Raw genomic sequence first — 17776 nt, forward strand, 5'->3', positions numbered from 1 at the left:
CAAACTCCCAGGGCAGCAAGCCACCAGGAATTCCAGTTACAGAAGATTGCCATATTCCTTCACAAAAAGGGCCTGGAAAGTGCTAGCACACCCTATTCCTCTTAACCATCCCTAGCCCTCACTCAAAGAAAGGACAAAGGTTAAATAAAAATGTGTCTGGCATGGTAGATTTTTTTAGTGAAATAAAAAATGTATACTCATATTATGGATAAGCTACAGTTTAAAAAGTATGTCCTGCCTTCTTTTCTCAGGTATAAAAATATTTCAAGGCAATTTCAGTAAACTGGATTTCAAGAAACTCCTAAAACATTTTTTTGTGAGTTGCTTTCATTTTGTCTGAATTTTAATGTGTATTTCAAACACATTTGCTATACCAGAGTATATAGGTTTGGTTGTCATTTCATAGTTGTCAAAGGGAAATTCTTATTTTAAATCTCTACCTCATTGTTAAAAAGTTCTAATAATAAAAGGCCTAAATTTTAAGTCCTCGGGGACATCAAAGTATCTCCTTTACTATGTTGTTGAAGCTCTGGCAGCATGTTGCAAAACTGATATGTAATAGACAAAGAGGGGAAGAACAAAACTGGACACAGTTACCTGGTTGTTGAGAGTACAAGATTATAAAATATTTTGTTTAAAACTAGTGGGCTATTTTAATAAGTGAACCAAGAAAGGGTAGGGGAGCTCCTAGATGTATCTATTTTAGGACACATCTTATCATTGACCCCTTTTCCTCCTTAAGTAAATGTATTCCTCATACATAGCTCAGAGCATTGTTACAACATCCTTGGGAAAGCAGTCATTTTAAAATGGAGTTAAAAGTCCACATTGCAGCCTTGAAATGTGGTTGAGTCGTGTGATGACCTTGGAGACTTAGCTCCAGTTGTGCAAAGTCTCACAAAGTGGACCTAGCATAGATTAGAAAAGACAAAACTCCTGAATTCTTTTTTATTCTACTAAATATGTTTACTTGTTATGGTCTCCTTGAGCAAGTGTTGGCATTGGTAGAAGGGCAACGGGCATTTGCCTAATGGTCTGAAGTTTGATAGCCAAAAATAAACATAAGGGGAAAAAAATCATGACTTTCAGATACATGACTTTGAGACTTGGCCCAGGCTGAATTCAAGTTTACCTTTGCACTAAAAAAAAAAAAAAGTTTGTTAGGCAAATGGGTAAATGGTAGTTTATCATACTTAATAATGAATGTCAAAATATCCAAGATCACTGCGCTCAAAATCATTTATTCACGAATAATGAAAGCATGGCAAACACATATAAAAATTACCTAATTTTCATAACCTGACCCTTTTCTTTTACCTATGAGTTGTGTTGGTGTATTTTTAAAGTTACAAAAGTTTTTAAAAGTTACAAACTTATAAAAACTTACAAAACTGTTAGAAAAGTTGTGATTAAATAGAGAGAGGAGTATGTGTCTATTTATTTTGATAATTAAATTCAGTTGACAATTCTCAACTGGAGATCATTAACTGGGAAACATTTGGAAATGTATGAGGGCACTTTTGGTTTCTCAATGACAGAAGGCAGACGCCCAGCAGAGAGCTACCGACATTCAGTGCCAGGAGCTAAGAATACGAAACATCCCGCTAAGTAGGGGACTCCCTGAACAACCATGAAATGCCAGTGGTGCTGTCACCCTTGAGAAACACAAGGGACCGAGCCATTACAAGTAAATGAAGCGTTTGTTGTGAAGAAGTACAGAGGCAGAGTGGACTGTGGAACTGCACAGCTAGAGCTCAAATCCAATATCTGGCTGTATGACCAAGGCCACGTTAATTAAGTGGTCTAAGACTCAGTTGCCCCACCTGTAAAATGGGCATACTAGTCTAGTATAACTGCCTCACAGAATTTTGTTGTAAGGAATAAACAAGTTAAAATACATAAAGTGCTTAGCATATGGTAAGCTCTCAATGTCGGCTACTGCTATTACGAAGTCACTCAAGTCCTTCATTTTATGTTAATTGGAGTGGGTGAGAGGAGGTAGAAATATATTTTTTAAAACCTGAGGCTTCTAAATTTAAAAATCTTCAGTCTGGAATCCATTATGTGTCCAAAGGTATTTCTTGATGATGACAACCATCATGTAAGCATGCTCTCCGTCATTAAATGTATTCAGCTGAAGCAGGAAGAGAAGGTTGAGTGGGAGCAGGAAGCACTCCCAGGTTAAAGAAAATTGGTGTGGGCTGAAAAAAAGGAAAGTGTAAGGTGGACACTTTATAGGGTGAAGGGATGCACAGGAGATCTCAGCAAATTATAATGGTGAGATTACACAGTGGTGAGTACAGCTGATGAGATGCAACCAAAGAGAGATTAGTAGTAACCTAAGACCGTAAGGAAAAACCAAGTCCAGATGACAATCAAGTTGGAGAAGATTTGTGGAACATTGTGCACTTCCATGGGGTCTGTAAGCCTTGAGCCTATCAGTGCCGACTGGGAACATTCTGAATAGTTAAATGCTTCTTTCTGTAAGAGAGGAGGCTTCCCGCTCTGCAGTGAAATCGTGGATTTGTTGTTTGCACACAGAAGGCCTTGTTTGTGTAACACTCATTTTTAACTATGATTCAGTCTTTTGAAACCCGTAAAGGAAAAGCCAATGAGAACCAGTTTTACTTCTACTAAGAATTTAAAAGCCCAAAAGTGAATACTGAATTAATCTTAGTGTTTTATATATTTAAAAAACAACAACTCAATCCAAACAAGAATGAGGTTAGTGTCTGTGGGAAGAATAGAATAGTTCATCACAGGTGGATGGGACGCATTTTTCATAAGTACAAATTAAGCAGCCTGAAACAAAAGGAACTAAAGAGAAAAAAGAATACCAGTCGCCCTTCTAATTTTTTAAAGTTCTGTCAACTGTCAGATGTTTTATGTGATGATTCAAATGATCAAATATTTTCATCACAAATAGATTGTAGTAATATCACCATTAGTAGACATCCAAAAATAGCAGTGATAGTACTATGTTGATTCATTCTCTTTCAAAGACTGAGTCACAAAGGACAAAATCTAGTGAATTGGATATGATGACAGCCATCCTACTGCCCCATCTGTCTCTTTTGGCCCTCTCACCCCCCAAACCTTTGCATCACTCAAGATTCAATATCTTCTATTATATTCTTTAGCTATACACTTGCATCGGGCACACACACTTTCTGGACACTTTCTCAAAGTCATCTTACTGGCTTTGTGGTGAATGTTTCTCAAAACTTTGTCTCCAGCATTGGCCCCTTGCTCACACTCCAGTCATCATGGTTCCAAGAACTCTTAGAAATACCACTTAAGTACAAAAACTCTAGCCTAACACGTACACATTTCCTTCTTACACCTTGCATCCAGTCAACAAATCTGGTCTATTTTCAGAATATATCCAGAGTCTGATTCCTTCTCTTTGCGTCCGACCTGGCCCACACCGCCATCAACTCTTCCCGGATTATTGTAGCCTCCTCCCTGGTGTACGGGCTTCCACCCGTACCCCTGACCCACCTCACCCTTCTGAACACAACAGCCACAGCGGTACTTTTTAAAATGAAAGCCACCTCCTAACTCAACTCTGCACAAAATCCTCCAGGGGCATCCCATTTCCTGCAGAATAGAGAGAAAAATTTCTTAAGCTCTGTAAGGTCCTACCCGATGAGACCCTGACCTTGTCTCTTCCTCTGCGTTTCTTTGTTCACTCTCCCCGTCCTTCCCTCTGGCTGGAATGCACACCCCCAGACACCTGCATGACACAACCACCTCTCCTGGAGGCTTTTACCTAAACGAGTTCTCAGTGAGGACTTTTGTGACTCCTTGAGTGCCCTTCCCCACTTTACTGTTCTCCTCAATACTTATCATTGGCGTGAACTGCAGTTTACTTATTTATTGTTTATTTTGTGTCTCTCCACACTGGAAATGTGGGGGCAAGGATCTTTGTTTTGTTCACGGATAGATTCCCAGTGTCTAGAACAAGGCCTAGCACACAAACATCATTAAATGAATATTTCTTGAATGAATCCAAAAATCTCCGACTCTTCTAAAACCAGCTTCTAATAAAGACTACCCTATTTTTCCTAAAAGTCCACAGTTTTCTCCTGCTAAAAATCCATCTAGACTCAGAATTCTGCAGTTGTCTTTGTCATCTGACTAGTTGCTAAATCCTTTCAATTCCACAATGTTACTGGACTCTGTCCCCCTCCTTTTTATTTCTGCTGCTACCACCCTCATTAATGACAGCAGAGGTTGGAATCAGAAGACTTGGGTTTGAATTCCATCTCCACCATTCCCCAGTTATAAGATTTGGGCAAGTTCATTTGGGGTGGGGTGGGGAGAACGTCTCAGTTCTTCATTGGTCAAGTCATACCTATTTTATAGGGTGGTTATGAGTATTAAATAAGATAATGTATCTAAAGCATGTAGTTGTACCATATGATCTCTATGGAATTTGGGAAACAAAACAGATGAACACATGGGAAGCGGGGGGAAGAACGAGAAGGAAGCAAACCATAAGAGACTCTTAACTATAACAAACTGAGGGGTGATGGAGGGAGGTGGGCAGGGGATGGGCTATGTGGGGGATGGGCATTAAAGAAGGCACTTGTTATGATGAGCCCTGGGTGATGTATGTAAGTGATAAATCACTGACTTCTACTCCTGAAACCAATATTATACTACATGTTAACTGACTAGAATTTAAATAAAAATTTGGCAGATTAAAAATAAATAGAGCATTTATTTGTGCCTGACCCATAGTAAGTGATTAATCTATTCCCTCGTGCCTGATCGATGGCAATAGATTTCTAACTCATATCCCTTCTCCTTGTCTGATTCCTTTTTAATACTTCATATCATTACTACCAAAAAGGTTTTCCATAAGTATTGCTTTGATCATGCTACTCAACATGTTACTCGACAACTTTCAAAATCTTCTTACAGAGAAAGGAAATTATAATTTGAGCGCCTGAGATACTATTATACATGTTTCAGATACTATTATACATGTTTCATAATTTGATAATTTAATAAACCCAAACCAATTCGTCTAGCACTCAAAGCTTACCCAAATCTGCCTCTCTTCTTCTTAGCCACTGTGGTTAATTTTGTATGTCAGCTTGGCTAGTACAGTACCCAGATATCTGATAAGTACCAGTCTAGATGTCTCTCACTCTTCCTCTTCCTTCCTCCCTCCCTCCAAACACACATCCTATTGGTTCTGTTCTCTGGAAAATCTCAATATACTAGCCGTATGAAGACCTATCAGGACTTGTCCTATATGGTCCATCTCCTCCCTAATTTGTAACCACTCTAGCCAGAAGTGTTTAACTTTTTACTATAGAGTTCTTGAATTTTTCAAAAATCCTTCTTATTGCAGCACTTTGTATTTGTAATAATTTCCTTACAAAGAAGCATGCTATCCCACTTCTGCTGCTGAGTTACCTAGTGAAAGTTACTTAACATTTCTGAGCCTCTATTACATCATGGTAAAATAAGGATAGTAATTTTCTTACTGAATTGCTATATAGGACATGTGTATGCTCATTGTGAAATACATAGCATAGAGTGAAAATTGCATTTAATTCCACTAATCTCCAGGAAGCTTGTGTGGAAATGAGCTATACTATGTCCTGGTAGGCTCAGGAACAGATCTTCAGGGTTAGGTGGTAACTGATAATCTCGGAGCATAACTGATCTGTGGTTCTAAGATTGAGCACACAAGGTGGTAAGTGTGTAAGGCAGACCTACAACCAAAAGATCAGCAACCCAAAAGGCAAAGACCTGACCGATGAGGCTAAATACTCAAGGTTTAGGGCACCCACCCACTTTGGAGAGTGTAAGCAATCACCAATATTTCAAGTAGGAGAAATGCTCAGCTCGGGGAGTTCCGACTATTTTCCTTCAATAAGTAAACCCCAGAATTTTAGCAGGTCTTTACACAGACACTCAGAATTAATTCCATCATGTAGATTCTCTTGCATCTGAGTGTTCCGGGTCTTAGGGTGGGGGCAGAGCAATGTATGCAACCCCAGGGTTGTAGCTTTAAAGGGAAAGAACATGTTTTTCTCCTCCCCCCCCCATTTTTTTATGTTGCTGCTGAATATAATTAGACATTTTGGATTGTGATGACAAGGACCACACCCTAGGATAGCAGAGCAGTAAGAGTAAAAGTCTCAGGGGTTCTTGAGTGGCTCAGTTGGTTAAGCATCTGCCTTCAGCTTAGGTCATGATCCCAGGGTCCTGGGATCAAGCCCCATGTCAGGCTCCCTGCTTAGCAGGGTGTCTGCTTTCTCCATCTCTCTCTGCCTACCACCCTCCACCCCCAGCTTATGCTCTTGCTCAATCTCTCTCTCAAATAAATAAATAAAATCTTAAAAAAAAAAAAAGGATAAAAGCCTGGGTCTTGATCATTGTAAAGTTACCATATTGGCCTTGAACTGCCTAAACTTATACTTTAATATTGTTTGGTGTTAAGACAGCCAAACTAATATATAGCAGATTATAGAAAAATCTGTTAATCAAACAGACAGATTTTTCAGATACAGCTTAGGTACAAAGGACATACTAAACCTATACACCCAATCTGTGCTTTCCCTGGGAGGTGCCAGTCTTGCCTCCAAGTTGTGGCCTGAACATGACTCCCTTACCTGATGACCACAATTGCTGAGCACTGCCGCAGTCAGAGCTCCCGGGACTGAACTCCCTTCTGTGGCTTGCTCTGGGGCTGTGAGAGCCACTTCCGCACTCCTTGACCCTCTCCTAGGCAAACTTGATTATGTGTTGGCATGAAGTCCCAGTCATTAGCTTCGTTCCTGGAATTCTCTCCTGGCTTCCGATGGAAAATAAGAACTGGAGACTTAGACTTCAGAGACCAGTGTAAGGAACAAGGAACAGCCTGTCTAGCCCTAGAAGCCATTGAGATCATCACTGAAAACTTTGCAGGTCTTTGTCCAGTGAATATGATCTTTAGCCTGAGACCAGCATTGAAGAAATTCGCTATCCAAAATTGGAGAACTTCAAAATCATTAGATATCTTGAAACTCATTCTGGGTTCTATATACGCTTTGCAGATTTTCTCCATACTGCAATAACTCTAAAACTGATAAATATATTCTATTTCTGCCTCTCATTTTTTGAGTTTTTTCCTGTGATAAAATATCCATACCATAAATATACTATTTTGACCATTTTTTTAAAGATTTTTTATTTATTTATTTGAGAGAGAGAGAATGAGAGATAGCACGAGAGGGAGGAGGGTCAGAGGGAGAAGCAGACTCCCCACCGAGCAGGGAGCCCGATGTGGGACTCGATCCCGGGACTCCAGGATCATGACCTGAGCCGAAGGCAGTCGCTTAACCAACTGAGCCACCCAGGCGCCCCCTATTTTGACCCTTTTTAAGTGTACAATTCAGTGGCATTAACTACATTCTCACCGCTATGCCACTGTCATTACTGTCCTTCATCCCAAACTCAAGTGCTCAAATTTCCACATTGAGTACTAATTCCCCATTACTCCCTCCTCCCAGCCCTCGATAACCACTCTTCTACTTTCTGTCTCTATGAATTTGCCTATTCCAGGTACTACATACAAGTATGAGGCACAGAATCATACAATATTTGTCCTTTAGTGACTGGCTTTCACTTAGCATAATGTCTTCTAGGTTTATCCACACTGTAGCATGTGTCAGAATTTCATTCCCTTGTAATGCTGAATAATAGTCCATTGCATGTATATACATTTTGTTCATCCATTCATCCATTGATGGATACTTGGATTCCCTCCATATTTTGGCTGCAGAGAAACCTTGCAGCTATGAACATGGGTGTATGAACATCTATTCAAGTCTCTACTTTCAATTTTTTCGGGTATAATATACCTAAAACTAGAATTTCTGGATTATATAGTAATTCTGTGTTCAATTTCTTTTTGAAGGACACCATACTGTTTTCCACAGCAGCTGCACCATGTACCTTCCCATCAGCAATAAATAAGGATTCCAATATCTCTACATCCATGCCAATATTTGCTATTTTCTGCTTTTTTTCCCTTTATGATAGCTCTCCTATTGGGTGTGAAGTGGTATCTGTCTCTCATTTTTAATGTCCTCAATTAATTAAAATTTTAGAAGCTCCTACCAGTCAGTGCTAGTGTGAATCTCCTAGCATTGACTGTATTCTTTGATAAAGTGCTTAAAGGAAGAGTTAGATATGGAATGGACTTGTCTGCTAGTTGTCACGCCTCATTCCTCAAAAGCTCCTTCCCCAGTTTTCAGCCAAACTACTTCTGCCTCTGATTTCATCAGGTTTCCATAGTGCATGTCTGAGTAAGATTTTGTTTGATAAGAGTTCTTCGGCTTAAAAGAAAAGTTTGAAGACTTTCAGCCTACTCCATACTTTCTAAGGTTCAAAGAGCTTAAGTGACTTTTCCAAGGTCTTTCAGCCAGGTATTGGCAAAGGTAAGATTTGAACAGAAAGGTATCCAATGAGACAGAGTATGGCTAGTAGCCATCAGGGCAGGCAAGCATCCTTTCGATTATGCATTCACTTCTTCAACATACATTACACACACAATTTAACTGCAAAATAGAATTCACTTACAAAATAAACCTGCCTTTGTCTTTCTCTCCTATCAGTTTGACAAGGAGAGTGGTAAGGCAGCAGAGAAATGAAACATGCTCTGGTGAATACCATCATCTTAGTAGACAAGAAACCAGTGATAGCAACAAAATTTCATCCCTTCCAAGAGGATTACACGTGAGACACAGTTATGTTGGAGGAGTAGGGGCAGAGTCAGTTGTTTCTGCAGAAGAAATATATCACAGTCAAAATTTAAAAATAGTTACAGAATTAAAAATATTTCTGTGAAATATATTGCATTAACACCATAGGCGATACAAAGTAAAAGAGGGTGGCATCGGCCATGCTTAGAAGAAGCTTATGATATAATAAAGGGCTAAGAGAAGTGTCCACATACCACGAGCAGGGTAATAAAAATACTTGAAAGACCTGGGTAAGATAGCAGAGCTGAAAATTTTTTGGGAGATTTACAAAAGAGAAAGATCACATTTGGCTGGGGAAAATCCAGAACTGCTTTGTAAAGAACTTTGTAAAAGAGGATGGAAAGGAAGAATGCCATGGCATATGGTCTGAAAGGTGGGAGATGTTCAGCAGGTAGAAGGGGACTCGAGGGAGAGAAAGCCAATTCAAGCAGGAGAAGGGATGTGCAAAGACATTAATGAGGACAATCGCAAGTCGTATTCCAAAATTTTGACTTTAGGTAGAGTATAGGCTATCTGTAGGGTAGCTGCAGATAGCTGCATCTAAAAAGACGAGTTGGGAACATGTTGAAGGAATTGCCTGGTATAGCAGGCTACGAAACTTATGCTCTACTAACTGGAAAGGTAAGGAGGAGTCATCAAAGACTTATCAGAACACTGGGATTGAGGGACAAGTTATATGGACTAGCAGCTTCTCTGTGCCTCAGGTTGTCACAGGCAAAATGAATGGGATATGCTACAGGCACTGCTTTTGGAAGATTTCCCTTCCTTCAAATGTCCTATTTCAGGGAGGACAAGGGCAAAAATTATGGCTGAATCAATGAGGCAACTTGGTGCAAGAAACTTAAATATTTGTGCATTGGAATAGGTACAGAATGGATTGGCACTAGGGTTATATTCAGGACTTTATTACACAGCCTAGGTAAAAAGTAAAGACCCATAACTGGGACAATCATGAGCTAGCACACACACTAGAAAAGCACACTGAAAGAAGGTAAGGACTTTGCAACAAATGGAAGGGAAGAAGGAGGAGGAGGAGGAGGAGGAGGAGAAAGAGGAGGGCGGGGAGGAGGGGGGGGAGGGGGAGGAGGAGGAGGAGGAGGAAAAGAGAGGGGAAGGGAGAGGGGAGGAGGAGAAAAACACAGCACAGAAAAGCATGAAACTGAGGATAGCATAGCTAAGCACGACAGAACTTGGAGTAATTGCTAATTGGGAGAACGACGGTCCTATTAACAGAAGTAGTATAAGTTCCGAGGAGGAGCCAGTTTGGAGCTGTGTAGTGGAAGGTTATGGATTTGGTTCGGGGCCTATTGATTTTATGGTATCAGCAGCCATCTGGGTCAAGTTATCCAGCAGGCAGTTGAATTAGCTTGAAGCTGGGGCTACATTCCTAGGAACCACGTGCAGTGGTGAGAATTAAATTCATAGATAAAAGATGGGGGCAGCAGGAACTCCAGAGGGTGTTCTTAGAGGTGAAGCCTTGGGAGATCATCATGTTTAAGAAAAACCTAGAGAAGATGAGGCATGATTAGGTTGATTAGAAGGGTAAGTGGAAAAAAAAAAAAGAAGGGTAAGTGGAAGGAGATCCTATTGTGCTTTAGAAATCCAGGGGTGCCAGGGCGCCTGGGTGGCTCAGATGGTTAGGCGTCTGCCTTCGGCTCAGGTCATGATCCCAGGGTCCTGGGATTGAGTCCCGCATCGGGCTCCCTGCTCCTTGGGAGCCTGCTTCTCCCTGCTTCTCTCTCTCTCTCTCTCTCTCCCCCCACCTCTGTCGCTCATGAATAAATAAATAAAATCATTAAAAAAAAAAAGACTGCAACATCCTTAAAAAAAAAAAAAAGAAATCCAGGGGTGCCAGATAATATATATTGGCTCCTCCAGATTCACTCCCCCATCCTTCTCCATTCTGCTTTCAGCCCCAGAGGCTGCCCCTGTATGGCTCCATGTCTTTGGCTTCAGGATGGGTTTAGTCAAAGGGGAGTCTGGCAGGAGATCCAAAGGAGGGCGGAGAGGGAGAGGTTTCGTTGGGGTGGCTCTGACCCTTATCCAAAGGTTGCTCATGGCTCCTCTCAAGCCCTGCTATGCATGATTCTTACAGGTTCCATAACTTTCCCTTGCCTTGTCCTTTAGGGCCAAAAATGGTAACTGCCCAGCTTCTGCCATATCTGAATTAATCTATCCATATCATTCCCTTAACCTCTGCCTGTACTTTTATAATTAGTCCCTTATAAACTTTCCTAAGTTATCCTAAATTGAGTGTTTTGTTTTTTCTCTTGTTGGGATCCTGATTGATATATCTGCTGAGACCCTAACATGAACAGTAAGTATTGACTACAGTCTGACTGGGAACATCAAGGTTGTCCTAGCCCCAATCAATATCTCTTTTTATTTACTGGAATCAACAGCAAAATTTAATTTCAGCCATAATTCTATACCTAGTTCTTGGACTCCTACCCAGATCCAGCTTGCAACTGATTAAAAGGAACCTTTGGTAATCAAACTAAGATAGGCCTAAAACCAACACCACACTTTTTGACAAAGAGCTGATCTATGCATAAAGAGTTGAGCACACCCCCCCCCCAATAGATAAGAGGGTAGCTTCCCTGATTCTCGATCCTCTCGAGATGGGCACAACTGGCAGTCTTGGCCAAATGCTGCAAGCTACAAAAGAATCCCTTCTCCTTAGCCACATGAAAGAAATCCTTAGCGCTGTCCACAGGTCAGTGGCCATCCATGGTTGGTGGTCCAGCTTCTCAGGTGCCTCTCGACTTTCAGAGCCATACCTTACACTGGATTTCTAGTTTAAAGAAGACTTCGAGGACAAAAATATCCAACTCCAGAAATCTAACCAAATCAATCCTGGGAGCCCGTGGAGACAAACGCAAGATTACTTGTCTTTTTCAGTGAAAATATTTTAGTGATGGAATTATAGAGGGAAACTCCTGTAGTCCTGGGACAAGGAGGGCATCGTGAGATTGCTTTTGTTTCGGATCCTTGGCCTGTCCCCGCAGAATCTCTAAGGACAGGGTTTTGTGGCCTTGGCAGGGATAAACTTTTAGGTTTGGGGAGAGAAAGAGGTAGTCTTTGATAGTCAAGGAAGCAGTCTAAGTGGTGAATAAGCACAGGGCTGAGGTTTCAAGAGCAGCTGGGCGGGAATATGGAGCTGTTCCTCATCTTATTATCACAAAGAGACAGACTTCTGAGGCCTCTGAGTATTTCTTTAGTCACTGGTCGACCTGTAGTACACTTCCCCGATGGCGAAAGAACATTGAGAATGAGCCGTCTCGAAGACCGCCAAGCTCTTCAGCATCGAAGGGCCAGGTGGGGGAGGGGGAGCAGATTTCTGATGAGTGACAGGTCCCTGCTGTCAGGATTCTGCAGCAAGGAGTCATAAGGCTGGCAGATGCTGCTAAAAAAGCAAGTCCCTTCCATTCAAGGCAGTGCATTTCACAGCTGAAGTAGGGGGTATACTCTGGGGGAGAGCCGTGGCTCAGTGGTGGAGATGAGAGCGGCTTGGTGCGTAAAACCTTGACCCCTCAGCTTAAAGTGGAAGCTACGGGGAAGGGATTCTGAACTGTGAAATTGGTTTCTGGGGTGTTTATATTATCTTTAGGCTTGTGGTTCCCATAATTATTGACATTCCAAGTCTCACCTTGAGGCTCTAGAGTGAGAATGTTATCCTAGCCATTGGCAGTTTGATGGCGATGTTTTAAGTTATTTCTTCTATGCATTTAGTACCTTCAGCAGAATTGCAGGCCAAGATTTGCTATAAATAATCCTCATCAGGATAATCAAAAGCTGTAACCATGTGACTTCTTATTTCCCTTTCGCTTTGATTTATATCTACTATGTTGTTTGAGATACAGCTAACTCTTATTTATTACTACTAATTCCATGACAACCGAATCCTCCTGAACAGTATGTATCATTTTCCTCTTTTCCTGAATGTACATGCATGTTAAAAATCTTTCTTGTAAGTGGAGAAATTTATAGCAAACAGAAAATGCCTGCATCAGTCCAAGTTATCAGAGAAATCCTGAAGGAATTGAAGCAAGTACATTTAGCTAAACTGAGCAGCAACAACACAATGACAATTCTGGGAAGAAGAGGGAAAAGCATGACTGGGAAAATAGAGACTGCAATAACAGGACAGTCTCAAAATGAGAGCTCTGTGATATGAATGTGATATAAAATTCATTTTTAATAATCAAAGGTCTCATTTGCATAAGTACTTATTAAGTATCAGACACAGTTCTGAGCGCATTGCATACACCATGTGATTTAGATCCTCACACCAACACTCTGAGATAGGTTCTGTCATTATTCATGTTTGCTGCACGGTGACACTGTGCCCAAGTCACACCGTTTATAAGTAGATCAAGTATTCAAATTTAGGAGCCACCTTGGAGGCTGGTTACTCCAATGCCCACATGAAAAAGATGGCACTTTCAAATTAGAGAAGGGGGGTGTGTGTGTGTATGTGTGTGTGGTGTGTTGGTTTACCTTAGAAATGGACAATTTACAAAGATGTGTGTAGAGATTAGGGAAAGTGCCCAGAGCTAGAGGCAGTAAAGTGATCACCTCTCCACCCAAAATGACAGGAGGAGAAGTTGGTGGAACTCTGAAGGAGAAAGAATCATGTTATTCTGTAGGGAGACGTCGCCAGCCACGTGCTAGGACATGCAGAAGCTAATTGCTAGCATCTTTTCCCAACTCTTTATCAAATGACGTCATACTGGCAGCCATATAGTTTGTAGTGATAATCCTATACTGCAGAAATCAGCAAATACTACGAACAAGAACTCTCCCTCCTCCTCCTTCTTTTCAGAGAGCCAGTTGTTAAACATTTAAAAGCATACCGTTGGATACAGCGAACCTGAGGCAATCTCTTAATGTGGGAGCTGAGAAAACTCACACCCAGACCTTGTTTTCAAGATGGAAAGAAGACCCCGCTCAATAGGGAGCCAGAGAACACTGGTGCCTCTTGATCCGTCCTGTTCAAACCATCCTCTGGGGGAGACAGCAGATGGAGGAGGGTGGAGAGTGAATACCTTCCTATCCATTCTTATCACCCCTGATTTCCCACAGCAATGGAGGTAACTTTGGCTGACAACTGGAAACAGTGGATTTTCTAGTAGGGTCAGTGAATTAGTTCATTTTTTGGTTTGTTTTTATTTCATATTTTTTAAACAATAGAAATTGACTCTGTTATTTTTTATGTATCTTTATTTTTGTTTACTTTTCATATATATTATATGATATATAATATATAGTGATAAATATTATCTTTATTATTATATTATTTAATTATAGAAAGTTATCAGATTGCTCAGAAAATCAAGAAAGAACCTAAAGAATGAGGCTCACAAAGGGTAGAACCAGGCAGCTCTGGATTATCTAAGTGGTAGGAAGTAATCAATGATCCCTTCAAAGCATCTCTGTTGAAATAAATCCCATTCCATTTTTTTCTTTTAACAGACCTTAAGTGACCCTGCTCAAGATGAACTGTCCTAGAATAAAATTTGATTGGCCAACTTCAGTCAGTGATTACTCTTGGCAACAAGACAGGGTTCCTTGACTGACAGTCCCATGGAGACTCTCATAATAAGGAGCCAGTAATCTCCAACAAGGAATTCAGAGTGCTCTTAAGAACAGGAGGGCGAATGGGTGCTGGGAAGCCAAGGAAGAGCAAATGTCCACTTCCATCTGGGACATGACCTTGCTACAGGGCCCCTCCTGAGTTGGGGGGGTGGGCAGGGAGCATTAACGTGGAAGTAATTGAGAATTAATTTTTCTTTAAAAATCTCCAGGCATAATGTCAATAGTTCAGAATGTAACACTATTTGACATTAACAGAGCTCACACTGAAAAATCGCAGGTATGTAAATAAATGTGGAATGAAAATAAATAAGAAACTGAAAGAAAAGCTGAGATATGCTGATGTTTAAGGAAGATCATATGTCACTGTTTTGCCAAACCTGATGAAAAGATAAGTATGTTCCAACAGCATTCAGAGTAAGTGGAAAATTTACTGTTAAACATAGAGCCAGGGGGGTGAGAAGAATGGGTTTGTAGGGGACTTTGTGGTCCATTTCAGTTGTAAATGAGTGAAGAGAAAGTGCTTGACCTTCCCGGCTGTGGCCCCCTCGACCTACATGGTCCTCTCGCTCTTCTCTCTACTTCTCCAAGCTCTGCTGCCTTCAGGACCCAACACACATGTCTTTTCTCTCAGAGCCTTCCAGGACCAGCTCAATCCAGCCCAATCCATGATGAAATACCGCTTCTTGTCCCATGCACGTGGCACTTCCTAAACGTCCCCTTAGGTTGTCACACAGCTCCTGACATGTGCATCCTGACCTTCACCTAGGGTCCGGGAATAACGAAAGCAGGATCTGTCTGATGATGAGAAGTTGGCTGTTGGAGGCTTAATGTGACATTTACAAAACTTGGTCTTTCTGCCCTTTTCTAGTTCCTCATTCACCTAAACCTTGAAAATAGGAAATGTAACCAGGATTTGTCCCTTCTCTCTCTCTCTCTCTCTCTCTCTTTTTACACCACACTGTTCTGGAGAGAATTAATGAGAGGATACATGTAAAAGCCAACACAAGACTTACACTCGGATGTTTTCATTTTGTCAGATGCTCGTTGCCCTATAGGTAAAGATCTCCCAAGCACATAGGCAGATTCTTTTAATGGTTACGAATAATGGTAGTATTGTCTCATGCTGCCTATTCTTTCTCAATGATCTCATCTATTTGGGCAGTTTCAGTTGTGGTCTTTAAGAGGATGACTCTCCATCTGCCTCCAGCCAACTCATCTCCCAAGCCCAGGCCCGTATTTCCAACCTGATGTTCTGTAGACCTCAGACTCAACAGGTCCTGAATTGAACCCATCCTTCCATACAAACCTAGTCCCTCTTGTTACTGAAGCCATTGACCACAATCAGAACTGGCCTAGATGCCACTTATGCCTGAAATCCCAGAAATGTTTCAGTTCCAGCATCTCCTTCTCACCGTCTCCCACCCAGTATCCTGCTGGAGTCTCCCAATGTGTTCCTAAGGTTCCATTTTTTCTGCAGCCCCATGTCTGACCTTCATTAAGTCTCAACTCAAATCTTGCAAGAACATCCTGACTAGTCCCTCTATCTCCACCCACCACCTCAGCCCATGCTCTATGCTGTCACTAGGAGTTCTGTCCTTAAAGACACTGGTAAGATTGTATCAGACCCCAGCACCCTCTCCACACACCAAAGCTTCTAGTCTTCCTGTTCTGACATAACAGTTCGAGCTGTCCACAATATGTAGCCTCATCTCCTCTACAGTCCCCGAACCTCAAGCCTACTCCCTCCGCATTTCACGTTCCCAGAATATGCCCTCCACTGTCACACAATTAACCTTGTTAAGCTGTTTCCTTGTCTCAAATACTCTTGCCACCTGGCCCAGGATCCTCTTAATCTGGCATCTTCCAAGACACTTCACCAATTTTAACAGTTAACATTAATTGTTCCTTCAAGTAATAGCTACCATTATAGAGAACTGAGTATGTGCCAGGGATTTACATACATTATCACGGTTAATCCTCACCACCCTCCAGCAAGTTAGGTATTACAGGCCCATGATCCCTTATCCAAAGCCTTGAGGCCAGCTGTGCTTCCAAATTGAGAATGTCTTGTTTTTTGGAAAGGTAATATAGTGGGATGTGTCTCAGTTTCCCCATCTGTAAAATGGAGAGGATAAGTACTAGCAGAGTACCTCTCTCATGGGATTGTTGTGAAACAGGCAATGTGTTCCTTCAGAGAAGGGCTTAGGGAAGTGCCCTTATGAAATGCACTGTGAGGTCTATTTACTTGACTGTTATAAACAATACATAATAGCTTGTGAAAAGACCTTACTAGGAAAATAAGTGGCTCAACAAATTTGTATCAGGAAAGTAATTTGGATGATGATAAGAGCCCTCATTTTGCTGGATGTTGTGCTTTCTTTTTCTTTCTTTACTTTCACTTCCTTCTGCTACTTACCACACCCTTTATTCAGCATTTCCTATCAAAATCACAGGCCTCCTGCTACTGCAATGAAAAGTCTTTCTTCATTTTTCCAGCCTATTTTACAATTAATTCATAAGTTTCTCCAGAAAAAGAAATATATATATATATATATATATGCTAGATAATTATTCCCTTCTTCTCTGACAAGAATAATTTATGACAATTAATGCTAGTTTTTAGAAATTCAGTGTAAACATCACCAACAAATTCATTTGCTTTACTCTTTTATGGGCCCAGATGCAGAAGAGTCCAAGAATGTAGGGCCTGGAAGGGACCCTAAAGACCAGCCAGTATGCGTGACCCGACTCTATCCAACTATCTTTTATACTTGAAGAAACTAGGAGTAGGGAGCTCCTGCTCAAGTTCACACAGCTAGTTAATGACACAACACTAGCTAAATCCCAACTGTCCCCATTCCCACCTCCCCCCCCATCCCCAAGCAACCACTGATCCACTTTCTGTCACTATAGATCATTTTCCTAGAATTTCATAAAAATGGAATCATACAATATTTGTTGAATCTGGCTTCTTTCACTCAACATACTGTTTTTGAGATTCATCTACATTGTTGCATTTATTGGAGGAGTGTTCTTTCTTATTGTTGAGTAGTATTTTATTTTAAAGATATATTGCAATGTATTTATCCATTCTTCTGCTGATGGATGTTTGGGTTATTTCCAGGTTTTGACTATTATGAATAAAACTGCTATGAACATCCTTGTATATGGCTGTTTGTGAATATATATTTTCATTCCCCTTGGGTAGATACTTATGAGTAGGTTTGATGGGTCATAGGATAGGTATATATTTCATTTTGTGAGAAATTACATTTGCCTAACATCTCCACCTAAAATTGGGGTTGTCAGCTGTATTAGCCAGGGTTCTTCAGAGAAACAGAGCCAATAGGCTATAAAAAGAGATTTATTATGAGGAATTGGCTTATGTGATTATGGAAGCTGAGAAGTCC

The 17776-nt window shown here is 41.0% G+C and overlaps 1 long non-coding RNA gene across 5 annotated transcripts in view; it reads left to right on the plus strand.

The window, feature by feature from the left end:
- LOC113919506 overlaps nt 1–17517 on the plus strand; it is a 33250-nt gene extending 15733 nt beyond the window's left edge. For 3 of the 5 annotated variants that reach the window (XR_003519037.2, XR_003519036.2, XR_003519040.2), the window contains 3 exons: nt 252–316; nt 13594–13861; nt 14244–17517. This is a non-coding gene — a long non-coding RNA (uncharacterized LOC113919506). Of the gene's footprint in view, nt 1–251; nt 317–13593; nt 13905–14243 lie in introns of all 5 variants that reach the window. The other 2 variants (XR_003519038.2, XR_003519039.2) reach the window with 2 other exon arrangements.
- Nucleotides 17518–17776: the final 259 nt, after the last annotated feature.

The sequence above is a fragment of the Zalophus californianus genome, chromosome 3 (assembly GCF_009762305.2).
Source record: "Zalophus californianus isolate mZalCal1 chromosome 3, mZalCal1.pri.v2, whole genome shotgun sequence".
NCBI lineage: Eukaryota > Metazoa > Chordata > Mammalia > Carnivora > Otariidae > Zalophus > Zalophus californianus.